Raw genomic sequence first — 14822 nt, 5'->3', positions numbered from 1 at the left:
ATGAGTTCACTTTATTTCAGAATCGTGCTATCTGGGGCAGTCATCATTTTTTATGAAACTCTGAATGTTTTGGCACAGTAGGCCTAATCACAGTTTAACTGTAATATTTGTTGTGAAATCAGGGAAACTGTTTACTCAGGTGAATATGGTTTATATAAAACAAATATTTACAACAAAAATAGTTTTTAGAAAATATCTGTGGCAATTGATATTGACGATATCTAGATTACCTTTGCCATCCTTTAACATCGAATCGGTTTTTGGCTATAATATGAAAATAATTATCAGTTTATCACTGCATCCTTATAATTGAAAATGCATACTTAATCCCCTTATATATTATTATTACATTTCATAAGGTATATAGACTAATATCTCACATTTAACAAGGTATTTATTTTTATTTTATAATATTTATCTTGAATAACACAATAAATTGGATGTTAAGCCAAAAATGTGGCTGATAATTGGAGGTTTGTATTTTTTATTTTATTTCCTTAATATATGTATTCAGTAAAGACACATTTGTTTGTATTCATCAAGTAATTCTGAAAAATGATCAGTTTCCACAAAAATCAGATGAACAACTTTTTCAATGATTATTATAAATATAGCTTCACAATGCTCATTTTTACCTCTGTGGCTGTAATAATTTTAAAGTGCCTAATTTCTCAGGATATCCAGGATACACGACAAAGGCTGTTTTAATACAAGAACGAACACTTCACACAATACGTTGTTAAAGGGTAAGTTCACTGAAAAATGAACTAAATCTAAAATATCTTAAACTGTGTCCCGAAGATGAACGGAGTTATTATTGACATAATTTTTCGGTGAACCAAGCCTTTAATGTAGTGACGGAATTTATTTTAACCACTAGGTGTCAGTAGTGTTACACTTACAAGTAGAGTGTGTAGATGACGAATCAGAAGTTAAACTTTTGTTGCTATTTCCCGTCCTGAAAAGTAGAAAAAGAAAAAGTTACAAACACGTTTCTTCATTGGATCAAGAAAAACACACTTATGTGAATCATGAGTAATTTAAATCTGTCCGTTCACACAGGCTGATGAACCTTTATTCAAACGTATTTTAAAAAACAAAACAGTATATTTATATCTATTCATATCTAATCAAGAAACCAACACTAGTTACTTTATTTAGAGAAAACATTTGTGAAGTCAGTTTGCACTACCAAAACTAATACCGTAATACATTTTGATCAAATAAACACAGCCTTGTTGAGCATCTTTCTTCCAAAGCATAAAAAAAATAAAAATAACTTACTGTTTTCTCCCAGAACACTACTAGAGCTACAGCTAGTGTAACAATATCCATTAAATCTCTTCATTATTTCCCAGTGATTTCAAAAAGTGACTAATAACAGTTAAAAACAACTTAATTGTGGTTTACAAGGCCTAAAACTTATGAAGTGACGCAGCTAGCCACCGAAGGTGACATCCTCATACGAATCTCTCGGAGGCCGGACCAGAAGTCAAACTTGAATTTAAGATCACTTACACTCAGAAAAAAAAAAAGGTTCAAAAGCTGTATACAGTATGGAGTCTTTAGGTGTGCCTTTTGAAAAGGTACCAGTGACAGCTTTTGTACCTTTTTCCTCTGAGAGTGTACTATATGGTACCATTCCTTCTAATTGACTAGTTTTATTCAAAGTAACTTACAGTACACTTACGAGTCCTTTATAATGTGGAAGAAGCTCTTTATTGGTTCAGGGTTCCCTTTTGGTTCCATAATTGGTTTCCATAATAGAGAAACACGAGGCTGTGCTTCCATCTACTGGCATTTTTTTGTCACATCTCTAATAGTTTTCTGATTGTAATTCCAGGCTGCTAGTTTAGAAACCTGTTACTGTGGGCTGCTCAGATGCTGATAACCTCTCACTGAGGTCTAATACTGCCTCTGAAATGCTATTATGCAAGAAAGAATAAACTGTTTGAATGCAGCACATTAGAGATGGGCTAGTTTTGGTTAAATCGTGCTGAGCTTGATTGAATTGTCTTCTTGAGAGATGCTGCCATTGGCTAATCTGCTGGTTTCCATGGCGACACCCACTTTATAATGACTCACATAAAGCTGAGATTGCGCTGAACTGAGATATTCTTTCCATAGATATTCTTTTTATTTTTGAAGAATACAGAGCAATTCAGTTATCAGATGATTTTAACATGCATAAATTATCCTTGTATTAAATCTTTCTCTTTTTCATCCTCTCTCTCTCTCTCTCTCTCTCTCTCTCTCTCTCTGTTTCTGTCCCAGTCATGTTTCGTTTTTATGACGCAGATGGAAATGGGGGTTTAGACAGTAAGGCAAGACTTTGTCTGTCTCTTTGGCTATCTTACTGTTGAGTTTGTTTCTAGACTTGCCTGCAATTTGTAATTTTATTGATGCTTTTCAAGACATAAAAAGGACAGATTCAAGAAAAGACATGAAAAAATGTGTAAAAAATATCTATCTATCTATCTATCTATCTATCTATCTATCTATCTATCTATCTATCTATCATTAGTGATAAATTGTGATGTTATACTCTGTTTGCCCACTAGATGGCGTCCTCGACTCATTTTAAATGCTTTGACAGCTGCATTAGCGGTCTGGTGTCTGATGCAGATTTGACACTTTTCAAAACATATTCCTTTCTTTTCAACTTTTGCATTCTCCCAGCAGGATTCCAGAATACAGTTTATGTAATTTCCTGTCATCACAGTTATAATAGTTGTTTTATCATTGACGTGCTCATAGCTGACTTCCTCTTATTCTCTTGCTATTATCTTTGTTTTTCCTCACTCTTTCTGTATTGCAGAAAGTAAAGGATGAATGGCAGCATGTGTGGAGACCGAAACACTTCAGTAAACATGCATACTGTAACCTGTCTAAAAATGTTGACTGGATTGGGAAAGCAAGGTCTCTGCTGCTCCTGTATGTCCAGCACCAGACCTCACAACATTTATTATATTAACCAACAGTCACTTCTGTTCACTTATCATTTTTGCTTTATGCTATATGTGAATATGGAAAAATGCAAACCAAGACCATCCAATTAATAATATATTCATTTGGAATATAATTAAGGTAGTGTATTAAATATCTAATCTTTAAACATTGACATTCAAAGAACTGAAGTTGGTTTCAAGGTCATAATAAGACACCTGAATTTCAAATGTTTGTATTTAATTTTTTTGGACCCACTTTATGTTAAGTGGCCTTAACTACTATGTACTTACATTTTAATTAATTATTTAGTACAATGTACTTATTGTGTACATACATGTTTTTACATAGTACTTATATTTAAAAAAACTACATGTAATTACATCTGTATTTAATTTCGGTAATTCAATTTATAATTACACTGTTGACCCATACTTTACACCTTTACCCACTCTTAAACTTACCCATACCTCCAACCCTCACACTAACCTTACCCCTATCCCACCTCAATAGCAGCAAAAGTGTTTTACAAAACAATATGAACACAATAAGTACATTGTACTTATGTTTTTATGTAAGTACATAGTAGTAAAGGCCACCTAATATAAAGTGGGACCATTTTTTTTGTTTGTTTTTGTAATTTGGTGAAGCAAAATGTGTTTTTAAGATAAAAAAATAATAATATATGAATAAATCAGCAATCAAATTTCTTTGCACGGTGAATTAATTTACTGTATGTCTGTTTTATAGTCTGTAAGTACACCGTTCATGAGAGATGTGTGGCTCGAGCCCCACTGTCCTGCATCAAAACATACGTCAATTCTAAGAAAAACACAGAGGTGTGTCGAATTGTAGTGTTTAAAAACCAGCACAATTGGATCACCAATACTTTACGGGGCTTACACCAACGCTTTCTTTTCAGCTAATCAAATTAATAAGAAATTATTTCTCTAAGCATTGCTAATTACATGATTAACCTATTATACACCAAATAATGAGTCCTAATCAAAGCTTATGCGCATTTGTTATATATCTGTTCTTTATTTCTTTCTTTCTCTCTCCCTCTATGAATTTATTTGCATTTTTTATATATTAACAAAAGCCTTTATAAAATAGATTATGCATCATTTCTGGGTTTAGGGAAAATTAAATTTTTGGCATTTATTTACATTTGTAATAAACTTATATACAGGTAACATCAGTCTGTATAAATAATATTGATGAATCATCCGACTTGTTTTAAGTTAGGTTCTGCTCTGTCTTGCAGTTACACAACAAGTGTGCTTCACATGTCAAACCTGAATGTGTCTGCGGATCACTGAGAGATCACGTAATTCCTCCAAACATAATATGCCGTGTTGTACTGGTAATATCTCTCTTTTTTTATGTTATTTTGGAACTCAGTTGTTATGTAAAGCTTAGCTCTTTTAGACCCTGTACATGTGACCTGTTATTCTGAGAAAAGACTCCAGCCAATCAGGAGGCCGGGGGAAAATACAAAGGACCAATTCAGGATCAGTGGATGGACAGGGGCTACAGGTGACCGACACACACTTATTGTTGGATATTAAAGAAAACAGGAAATCAATTTCCTGCAGACAGAATCAAATGAAATAACACAGTGCTTTAGTGAATCTAATAGTTGTAATTCTATCAGACGAAATACCAGATTTTTTTTTTTTAGGTTGATGATGTGAAATACTGTACATCTGGGAAGTAGACATGTTCTGTGGTGTCTCATACTGCATCTAAAATATTGAATTTATATATATATATATATATATATTTGTGTTATGTTTTTTGTTTACATACCATTTAAATGAACTAATGTAGACAAAAAAGTGATTAAAAGGACATTTTATGTAGGGATGTACTGATATTAAATATTCTATTTTTATGTATTATTATTTATTTGCATTTATTTAATATGGCTGATAACCTACAGTATAAATAATATTCATTATTCAAATTCCGAACTGTTTTGTCTAAATAAATATAATAATTAAAAAGAAAACACAACTAAAAGCAGTTATTTTAATGCTACAGGTGAATTTTTGCATGTGGTTTTCAAAAATAAATAATCTTCTTCGTCTTTTTTTTTTTCTTTTGCTAAAGATTACATTGAACAGTTTCCATATCAACTAATGTATAATTTAAAAATAATCATCCAATAACTGATTTGCCACAGATTTGATATAATCTGCATTGTTCATTACTAATTAAACTACAATATAATTATATAAATAACAAAGTCCACTAACATAATGTTAATGATGAACTTCCTAGTTATTATTCCTCAGCTAAGTTTGCCCAATACAACACTATCTCAGAATCACACTTCTAGGCAACAGTTAGGCTGCAGTGACCCGCTGTGATTGAGTGTTGTCTGCGCATAATAATGACAGAACAAAAAAAGATAAATCATGTCCTAGGTCATCCATCTTGGCTGGCGGTGGCTAACCAGTGTAATAATCAGGATTATTATTTATAATTAGAGGAAGTAATGGATCACTCGTCACCGGATGGGCGGCTCATTAATTCACCTGGGCCTGCTGGGATTGTTTCGAAGGGTCCTGTTTTAAATGCTTCATCTGTGTCACTGTCCACCGGAAGACGACTCACACTCTCTGGATTAGTTTGTACGTGCATAGTCCGCTCCAAAACCCCACAATCATCATGCATCCATGCAGAAAAGTGACTCATGGTCAAAGACTATCATCCATCCTTTCGATGAGACGTTAAAACGAGGTCCTGACTCTCAGTAAAAATCCCATCGGCATCCTGGCTAAATTCGCCCATTGGCCTCTGACCATTAAGGCCTCCTAACAGTCCCCATATCTGCTGATTGGCTTCATCTCCTCTCCACCAGTAAGCTGGTGTGTGGTGGGCACACTATGGCTGCCGTCGCATCATCCAGGTGGATGCTACACACTGGTGGTGGATGAGGAGATACCCCCTGACTATGTGAATCACTTTGAGTGCCTACAAAAGCGCTATATAAATGTAAGGAATTATTAATTATTATTAAGGGCTTAATATGGAGCTGATAACTGAGGTCTGCCAGTCACATGACGTGGGTTTCCATGGGTAGTGCATAATATACTTTTTGTACTGAAGAGTTATTCTGAAATCTGTTTGAGATGATCAGATACTAATAACATCAGTGTGATGTTAAGCTCTGTTTATAATTCTGTGTGAATGGAGAGAGAATTTTCACACTGCTGACATGAAAATAAAGGTTCAGGTGGTGAAAGAGAGATATGTTAAGCTACAGAATTAAGCAAAAGCTTTGTAGAAGAATGAATAATTTGTGAATTTTTTTGACATGTATCCGTAATAAATTTAAATGTATGAATTTAAGGACCTTTTGTGCTCTAGGGTTAGGGTTAGGGTTAGAGTTAGGGTTAGGGTTACTCTCTCAGCTGGTCAGTAAAATTTTAATCATGAAGAACAACAGCCAATTTAAAAGTTAAATTCACTCAAAATGTTTCACAATTAGGACATGTAATGTTTTGTGTTGTTGTTGTTGTTGTTTTTAAATCATTTTAATCTGTATATTACACCATCAGAAGGAACTCACCTGTGGAGGCAAACAAGGTGAAAGCCGAGAACTGTAAAAGATGGTGTTAGATTTTTATAAGAAAGTTACACTTTAGTATTTTCATACAGCATTTCAACAGTCTGTATCAATTTTTGCATAATTTATCCATCAGTACATTTTGTTTGACACCAGTACATACCAGTTGCACCCTTAGTCAAATTAGCAAAGCTCTGAATGTGTTTGAGGTTGTTGATTAAACTTCTTTGAGTTACAATTCCAGTTTCAGTTCCATTTCTGGTAACTTAAATGAGGTCTAATCAAATCAGTTGCAATTTGAAATCTATTTTTGGCATTCTAAAGATCCGTATCAGATTTTAGTTCCTCTTAATGGACAGTGTTGGATGAGATGGCCATGATGACCAGTATCTCTTGTATAGCAAACTTCTTGTAATAGCTACAGTAATAATGTCATACTCCTTAGTTGGTGGTAATGTGTCACACAGGAACTTACTGTCCTTTTTCATGATTAATTAAATGGTAATTCATAGTTTTTCATTCCATAGCCATACATTTGACAGTATTTTACAGTAAAATTGCACAGAGCATTATGTAATATAAGCATTTTTAGTGTTTTTAGACTTTTTCTTTACAAATTACAAACATTTTTTTACAGCAAGGGACATTTAATCTCATTTTTCCTAGTCACTGATTTGTTTACAACTTCTGCCCTATCTAGGATCTTCCGAAAGTTCCAGTACCTCCTGAACCCTTGTCAAGTCTACAACCAAGAACGGCCCCATGCCTGGGTGAGTGACTCACTCCAGAGAGGCGTTTCTCTTATCAATTTAACAGAAGCATTTAGTTCCCTGCTGTCTAGCATTCTAGTATTGTTGTGCCACATTCCCGTTTTATGATCACGAGAGTTATGACAACCCGATGTTAACAGTATATTGTGTATGCAGACACTGCTTGATAATAATGTGCACTAATTCATGCATGACAATCTCGCTCTGTATGTTAGCTGTAAATGTAGGCATTATTAAAGGGTTAGATCTGCTATCACAAACACTGCCGAGAACAAAGCTAGGTTGTGGAAGTCTGTAGGACTGACAGTCAGCTGGTAATAATAGATTCATGTTAGTGTTGCCGCTCTCGGGGCCTTGTGTGATCACACATAGCATGGCTGGTGTCAATCAAATGCACGCAACCATGAGGCTCTGTGATCACTGACTGAATTTTCTATTAGTATGCCAGCTGTGTGGTCACTTTTGAGTTAAGTGTGCATGCCATGAGGGTTGTGACAATATTCAATGAGACTATATTTTGAAAATGGAATTTTAAAGAGCAATGAAGAAAGCAGAATGTTTATTGTGGGATGTTGCCATGGAAATTAACTAAGGTTGTGAATATTTGGGTAGACAGTAAATCGATTCCATTCTCGGTTCTTACTGTAGGGTTTTAATTCAACTTTGGAAAATTCAGTATGATTCGGTTTGATTTATTAATTGATTTTATTCAGTAAGTGATATGATTCTATATGCATTTTTATAAATGCATGTATGGGTTTTGGGAAAAAAAGAAGAAACATAAACTACTTAGGTGCAGTTAAAGGAAATAAACTCTTTGCAACATTGATAATAATAAGAAGAAATATTTATTGAAAAAAAAAAATGTAAATCTTACAAACCCAAAACTTTTTTGGCTGTAGTGTATATTTTTTTTTTATAAAATCTCAGTTTATTCAGTGGATTCAGTGGTTCAAATCAAATGATTCACGATTCAAAAATCAAATTTGAATATTGATGAATTGGCACAGTTTTTACTCCACTGAATATTTATCAGTATAGAAATGTTTTGAATGGATGATTTCTGTTTCATCTTGGCCTCTGATAAATTTTTTTTTTAATTATGATTTTATAAATGCACCCCACTGAGCGATGCTCTCCAGACACCATTTAGTGACCTTGTCGGCCAGTTTGTTTTTGAAACTTGATTATAGGCTTTGAAGTCAGGTGTAGCCTAAGTATTGACATTTCTCTGTTGGTGTTCACAGTCACATCACATGAGCTTGGTGTAGTCATGTGATGATAATGTGACATTGCTTTGTCAAGGTGACTGTCAGCCGTAGCTCTGGGCTGTCTGTCAATTACAGTCCAGGCTAACACAATTAGAGCAAATTGAGTGTTTGTTTCTTCATACTCAGACATCCTCAAAGTTACTTTTTTCATGTGATTGGTCATCTGTTTTTGCTGTCTAATATGATTTGCCAAGCCTGCATGTCCTAATAAGTAAAGTAATTGAGAGTTTTATTTTGTGCAACATTCTACCATGTAAGGTCACGCAGTTAGAGCTTTATTATAGTGAAGGAACGGAAGGGGCTCCAATGAGCATTGTCTTGGTAGATCTGATTAGCTTCTGAACAGGCTTGGCTTTCCAGAAGATGGATTTGCATTTGTGATTTAAACAAACGATTTGTTCATAAAGATGTTGTACAGTGAAATAGATAGATAGTAAGATGTTCATTTAGTACTTGTTTGTATACTTTGGCCTCTTTTTGACCGAGTCATTTCTTTGAGCAGTTAATAGTTTGAGTCATGTGGATCAGGGCTTCCATAATGTTGCCATGTTGTAAATTAAAGCCAGGAAGTTTTTATGTTAGATTTAAGGAAAACAGCAAGCTAAAGTAAATGTCATAACGTAAAGACATCTTGAGGAAATACTGCAAAAAGACTTTTCTTTTTTTTCTTCTTTTTTCAGATTTTCTTTTGTACAGAAGTGATTTTGTTATATTTGTTGAAATAGCCGAATGCTTATCTTTCACAGAACAAAAGCTATTACATTCGTGCCTGTATTTTCAGGGCAAATAGGATGATTATCTTTCTTCAAGAAATGGCATATTACTTATATCTGAAGAATAGTCTCTGCATGTGAATATATATATATTATATAATTTTTTTTTAGATGACTACATCCTCATTTAGTTCTTTATTTGTGTCAAAAATTGCCTCTATTTTTGTAATCAATCTAAACAAAGGCGGAGTAATAGATTGGATGCTTTCAGAGGAGTGTATTAGAAAAGAACCACTATAGTTTTGACATTGCCTACCACTGCATACTGTAGTCTGTATAGTGTGTATGTATATGGCTCAAAGCATGTAAATATTACTTTCTTTATCTTTGAAATATCTTTTTCTGTTGTTGTTGCAAAATTAAACAGCACTTTAGCGAACTTTGATAATTGCCTTAATTTTAAAATAACTTTTTAAACTTTTTTGTGTGTTATTTGTTACGTACATTACTGTCTCTGACAGACAGCATGCTTAAAGGATTAGTTCACCCAATAATCAAAATGATGTAATTAATAACTCACCCTCATGTCGTTCCAAACCCATGAGACGTTTATCTTTAGAACACAGTTTAAGATATTTTAGATTTAGTCCGAGACCTCTCAGCCCCTCCATTGAAACTGTGTGAACGGTATACTGTCCATGTCCAGAAAGGTAAGAAAAACATCATCAAACTAGTCCATGTGACATCAGAGGGTCATTTAGAATTTTTTGAAACATCAAAAATACATTTTGGTCCAAAAATAGCAAAAACTACGACTTTATTCAGCATTGTCTTCTCTTCCGTGTCTGTTGTGAGAGAGAGTTCAAAACAAAGCAGTTTGTGATATCCGGTTCGCGAACGAATCATTCGATGTAACCCGATCTTCTTGAACCAGTTCACCAAATCAAACTGAATTGTTTTAAATGGTTTGCGTCTCAATTAACCTTTTTCATGTGGCTGACACTCCCTCTGAGTTCAAACAAAACAATATCCCGGAGTAATTAATTTACTCAAACAGTACACTGACTGAACTGATGTGAAGAGAGAACTGAAGATGAACACCAAGCCGAGCCAGATAATGACTCATTCACGAGTCAAGAACCGGTTTCATCGGTTTTCGGATCACTAGTAGTTATTTCAGACAGTTTAATAAACCGGCTGAAGAAAACGGTTCACCGGTTCTTTTGTGATCGATGTAATGGCGTCATTGCGATGATTGCCCTTGATTCAAGCCTTCGGTTTACCCGCGCTCATAACATTAGCACAGAATCAGTTAAGAATAAATCACCAAAAGAATCAGTTCAGTTCAGACGCCCTGTGTGACGGTCTGTTTCACGTTGAATCACACATGCGCAGTATCATCAGCTCCTCGGTTCTCGAATCGGACACGTCTGACAGAAACGGTTCTTGACTCGTGAACGAATCAATGTTTTGTTCGTTATCTGGCTCGGTGTTCATCTTCAGTTCTCTCTTCACAGCAGTTCAGTCAGTGTACTGTTTGAGTGCATGCATTACTCCGGGATATTAGATTGTTTAAACTCAGAGGGAGTGTCAGCCACATTAAAAAAGTTAACAGCTTAAGTCATTTGTGGATTAATGCTTATTGGAGATGCAAACCGTTTCCGATTCAGTTCGATTTGGTGAAATGGTTCAAAAAGATCTGGTTACATCGAATGATTCGTTCGTGAACCGGATATCACTAAACTGTTGTGTTTTGAACTCTCTCACAACAGACACGGAAGAGAAGACAATGATGAATAAAGTCGTAGTTATTGCTATTTTAGGACCAAAATATATTTTCGATGCTTCAAAAAATTCTAACTGACCCTCTGATGTCACATGGACTACTTTGATGATGTTTTTCTTACCTTTCTGGACATGGACAGTATGCCATACACACAGTTTCAATGGAGGGACTGAGAGCTCTCGGACTAAATCTAAAATATCTTAAACTGTGTTCCGAACAACATGAGGGTGAGTTATTAATGACATAATTTTGATTATTGGGTGAAATAACCCTTTAAGCAGCAATGTTCTCCTTCTGTCAAAACATCTGGAATTGTGGGCTTTCCAGGAAGTGTGTGTACTCACTGAATCTCTGCTTCTTCTGAATACTACATTATATTGTGCATGTTATTTTTTGACAGACATTGATGTTGTGATATTCAGATGGTCCGTAAGGTAATCCAATAGAAAATAATTTTGGCGGGGTATTAGAGAATCTTCTGGAGATGTTCAAAATGCTTTTTGTGTAGTTTCTTTATTTTTTTACGGAAGTTTATTTCATGGCTTAAATATATTACAAGATGCTCAGGGAATGTTTGACTTTTTTACATTAAGACATTTTTTTTATGGTTTTTGATGCATGAAGTAGTTTTCATTGTCTCTTTATAAAGCTTTTTTTTTAATCAATAAAAATGCTGCTTCTTTTGTACATAATAGTTAAAAAATACTTTTTAAAACTGTGTTCCACCATTAGCAGATTTTGACTTTATATATTGTATACTGTGTGTATAACACCATTGAATTTCCATAAATAGTCCTTTTTATTTATTATTGATTTCTTGTTGGGAGCAAAGGTAAAACAAGATATTTTTTCCTCTCTGCCATTACAAAAGCGGAATCACGTTTTTTCCACGGTTTTTCCTATTGTTCTCTGAAGTGCTGTTCTTGCACGGAAGTGATGTTGGACAGGTGGAAGATTGACATCACTCCTGTAGACAAAGATGAAAGAGGAGATCCCGTCCCATACTGCATTGTGAACAATTACTTCTCTATTGGCGTGGTGAGTCTGTATGTGAGGATGTAGAGACTCCTGAGACTCCTTAACAATCCACAAACTTCTACTCTTTCCCTCCCAATGAACAGATGAGACTTGCATATACAGTATGCATCTGGCCGGTGTGCTAGTCTGGTCTATTAACCGTGATACAGTATGTGATGACTGTGAGTGGAGTTTATGAATGAAGAAGTGAATAAGACTCCTAAGTAATAAGACTAAATGAGCTAATCAAGAGGGCTGAGTGCTTTTTGAAATGCCAAGAGCATCTATTACATTAACAAAGCTGTCCCTCATCACTGTGGTGAGGAGCGAAGCTTGCCAGTTGACAAAGAAATATGCCGTAGACGTTACACGGCTCTCGTCTTACCGAACGGTAATCAAACACGTCGTGTGTTGATGCATCTCGGGCCGACTGAAATCTAATGATGCTTATTAAGGCGACTGCATGTCAGCCATTATCCAGAAATGTCAGGGGAAATATGGTAATTGACATTTACAGGTTTGACGGCTCTGTTTTATTTTAGATTTGTACACATCTTAAAAAAAAAAAAAAAAAAGGAAATTGTAATGAGGGAGACATGCTTGGACAAATGTTAGTCAATGTCATCTTGTTAATAAGGGAATTGATGACTTTAAGTATTGATTCATGAAACATTCAGTACCATGTTCAATAAAACAAGTCTGTGGTAGATAGTAGACAGACAGAGTGATAAACACACAAATATATATATATATATATATATATATATATATATATATATATATATATATATATATATATATATATATATATATATATACATATTACATACAAATTAATTTCTTGTTAGATAGATCTCTGTCTTATTAATCATTCAGCTCCATGAAATAACATTTTCAATGTGTTATTGACAAATGCAGTTGTTTGCTTGGATTAAAGAGAAGTGCAAATCTCAGTGGGATCAAGTGATATTTTTCCTATCACATTTTACAAGAAAACACAAATTCCTTTTGAAAACAACTGAAAACCAATAGAGATTACAGAGCAAGTCGTGCTCATAATTACTTTGCAGATTATGCAAATGAAAAACAATGTCTTCCGTAATTATGTATATGAACTCTAAGAGCTAAACAGCCAACAAATGCAGCTGTCGCCAGACAAGATGGTGCAAGAACATTTGAACAGAAAAGGGTAATTTAAGACATTTACATCAGTATCAGTGTCACGGCTTCTAAAAAACTTTAACTTTTAGGTCTAAATTAACATTAACTCAGAATGTGCACTATTACCCATATTTGTAAAATTATGAATGTGGCTTACCCACTTTCTAAAAGGATAAACTGAAAATATCACCGTTTTATGAGTGATAGTGACAGAGTGAGTGATAGAGTGATAGTTCATATAAAATATAGGGTTTCTGCAGCTTTTGTAAAGGTAAATTTAAGACTTTTTAAGACCAAGTTAAGAAAATTTAAGGAATAAATGGAAAGGAACACAGAGACATTCATCAAAATGAAGTGAGTTTAAAGCAAGAATACACATCTGCCAGTAGGGTCTGAAAAATTACCTTTTCTAAAGGAAAAACATGTCTATTTTATGACTTTATGCTCCAGTTTAAAACCTTTTTAAGGCTTTTTAAAACTAAGAAACCCAGTCAAAGTGAAAACTAGCAATACAAAATAAAAAATAAAGTTTTTGAGCTGAAAGTCATGAGCTGATAAATAGCTTAGAAGGAATAGAGCGTATTACTTTTTCAAAAAATTTGTCAAATTTAAACCCAAAGACCAACAAGACTTCTAAAACAAATGAAACGCATAAACAAAAAAATCTCAAATCAAAGCTGTTCTTCATATTAACGCTTGTCTCACTGACTGATCACCTTTTCAAGTGATATTTTGGGTAATTAGGTACCATTTAAATACCGAAGTTGAAATATCCCTCTCAGTTAGACAGGAGGTGTTATCATTTCGGTCAGAGCCAGAATCTTGAGACAGTCCCTAATCACACAGGATCGCCTAAGATAATGTAGTCTGTTTCCTAATGACCCTACGCTCATGTCAAAGTCATTACTCTCCCGCTGAAGGCACATCATCTGTCTGGACAAGCCATAATTGGACTAAATGGTGAACTATGAAAGAACATTACACATGTCCCTTTATTAATTTGGGCACGGGAGTTTTGAAGTAGTAATTATCGGGGTCAGGTGGACAATGACAGATGAAAGATAGCGAGTGACTGACTGCTGCAACTTTGACTTTAGAGTCAATGAAAGGAAATCTGCTCTCTCGCTCATGGACGCCGGATACGATGACGTCTCTGAAAGCTCCTTGAGCCAGCCCGAGGGGAGACTGTGCCTTTGCTCTCATGTTTTGATTTAATGTGCAGTTTGTAAGAAAAGAGCAATGCAATCTTTTAGATATCCCTGTCATTTTACCTTTCTTCTTGTTCTGCGTTGAAGAAAACCGAGCCTGGTGGGACCCCGGGCCTCCCTACGCTCTGCAAATAACAGCGGGTTTAAAAGATGTCAACAGTAAAGGAATTGATTTTTTTGGCTTACACTGGAATTTTTCAGCAGTGAGCTAGCAGGGGGTCTTCTGTGTGGAGGTGGTTTGATCGGAGGGGCTGGATTCACAAATGGTCCTAACAGTGTGTTTGGGGCTCGTGGGAAAGAGAGGGAGGCCCTCTTAGAGGAAGAAGAAACATTTCTCTTCATACTTTTATTTTAGTGTACTATTATAGTCTCT

General features: G+C 34.8%; 1 pseudogene; it reads left to right on the top strand.

Annotated features, from left to right (window-relative positions):
- Positions 1–1556: 1556 nt before the first annotated feature.
- The window catches only part of LOC113058934 (diacylglycerol kinase beta-like), a 31996-nt pseudogene continuing 18730 nt past the window's right edge, over positions 1557–14822 (top strand).

This window comes from Carassius auratus, chromosome 40, assembly GCF_003368295.1.
Source record: "Carassius auratus strain Wakin chromosome 40, ASM336829v1, whole genome shotgun sequence".
In the NCBI taxonomy this organism is placed as follows: Eukaryota; Metazoa; Chordata; class Actinopteri; order Cypriniformes; family Cyprinidae; genus Carassius; species Carassius auratus.
This window is presented reverse-complemented; position numbering and strand designations above follow the sequence as displayed.